At 39.2% G+C, this 1,734-nt stretch overlaps 1 long non-coding RNA gene across 1 annotated transcript; it reads left to right on the top strand.

Annotated features, from left to right (window-relative positions):
- Window positions 1–614: 614 nt before the first annotated feature.
- LOC111664778 (uncharacterized) lies at window positions 615–1,710 on the top strand. Its single transcript, XR_015437889.1, has 3 exons — window positions 615–783; window positions 987–1,105; window positions 1,539–1,710. It is a non-coding gene; the product is annotated as an uncharacterized LOC111664778 (long non-coding RNA).
- Window positions 1,711–1,734: the final 24 nt, after the last annotated feature.

The following is a 1,734-nucleotide window of genomic DNA, read 5'->3' as shown; positions in this document are numbered from 1 at the left end:
TGACGTAGCCTGAGTGCTTGGCTTACTAGTGTTGTGATTAATGGGGTACAACTGTTTATTAAGGGCTAAAGTATGTGTGATTCACTCAGGAGGGGCAACAGTGAGAAAGTAATGACACCTTGAACATGAGAGTGCATGCTTTTTCCAAAGCTTTCTCTGTACAGTAATGAATGGTTTTACCGGGTTTGCTCAGCTGATTGTAGCCTTTGCTGACCATTTGTTTTCAAGATATGGTCAAAATAAAGTTAAAAATAGTTATAAGTAACTCGGCAACACATTGAATCATGTGTTGTAAATTTGCCGAAGCAAACACAATAGCTTGTTTGGCGTAAAGACTCATTTTATGACTAATTGCATGATGCATCAAATGTTGCACTGAAGACAATAACCATAAAAGGTGAGAGTGGGCTCTTGTCTGCTGTCCCTGTGAAATGGGAAGTTCCATGAAATGATGCCATTTATTATCATTGCAGCCACTGCTGTTTGAGTGATGTAACTAACTCAAACGACAAAATAATATATTCACAGAGTAACAGAGTAACCAGAAGATTAAAGCATAGAGAAATCTTTACTCTATCATAGAATAAAAATCAATAATGCTGTTTAAAAATGTAGCCTTTGTCCTTTTTTATCAGGAGCTGTGGGTGACATCAGTCCATATATAAAGCATTATGAGGGCTTGTCATATGACAGGGAGGATCTTCACAAGATGCACTTGAGAGTCAGAAGAGCCACGCAACCTCAGGAACATACGCTGCAGCTGGATTTTACTGCTTTTCACAGGTAACGTCGCATTTCCATCTTGGGAAGCATTGCACTCAAAAGCATGGTTCTGTTTGTGCAGAGTCTTTGTATCTGTTCCTAACCCAAAAACACATGTCAACCGTGATTAGTCCACATATTTACCCACTGTTGATAGATCTGCATACCTTTCACAACGGTACAAAGCTTTGGCCACAGCTGTTTGTGCTTTTGTTTCCCTTCAGAACTTTCCGTCTGCGTTTGAGACGAAATGCAGCAGCATTTTCCCAAACTTTCATGGTGGTTAGTGAAAATGGTTCCACATCAGCTGACCTCTCCCACATATATTCAGGAATATTAGAAGGTGGGTATGACAATGAAACCTAGGAACAGATCTCCTAAATTTAGTTAAATTCAGAGGAAAATCTAAATGACTTTACTGTAATCAAAGTGATTAATCACATAACTTCAAGAGTCATTTGTAATTGCTATGGTTTGGATAAAACATCTGGATAAAACATTTGTATAAACATCTGTTTGTGGCATGATTTATTGAAATCTGAGGAACAAAGCAAAACTTAATGAAGGGAGTGGATTAAATGAGAGAGTTTATTGCTTTGATTCTCCTGCTTCATACCTCCCCTCATATATCTGTGAAGTCTGAGCATGGCCTCTAATCTTTACATTTTTCTCAGTATCTTATTTATTTACTCTGTCTGTCTCTCCTCCACAATCTCCTGTCTCTGCTCATTTCCCCCCTCTCTGACCCTGACATCTCTCTTGACCTGTTATTGCAGGTGAACACGGTTCAGCCTGCCATGGCTCTGTGTTACAGGGTCAATTTGAGGGAACCATCCACACAGACAATGGGACTTATCACATAGAGTCAGTCCATAGATACAACAGCAGCCAAACAAACCACCACTCTATAATCTACCATGAAGACGACATGAGTAAGACTTCCTTCATTTTTCCACTGCATGAAAAAAAAAA

The sequence above is a fragment of the Seriola lalandi genome, unplaced genomic scaffold, assembly GCF_002814215.2.
Source record: "Seriola lalandi dorsalis isolate HSWRI2012SDOR001 ecotype SW California unplaced genomic scaffold, Sedor1 jcf7180002001763, whole genome shotgun sequence".
In the NCBI taxonomy this organism is placed as follows: Eukaryota; Metazoa; Chordata; class Actinopteri; order Carangiformes; family Carangidae; genus Seriola; species Seriola lalandi.
This window is presented reverse-complemented; position numbering and strand designations above follow the sequence as displayed.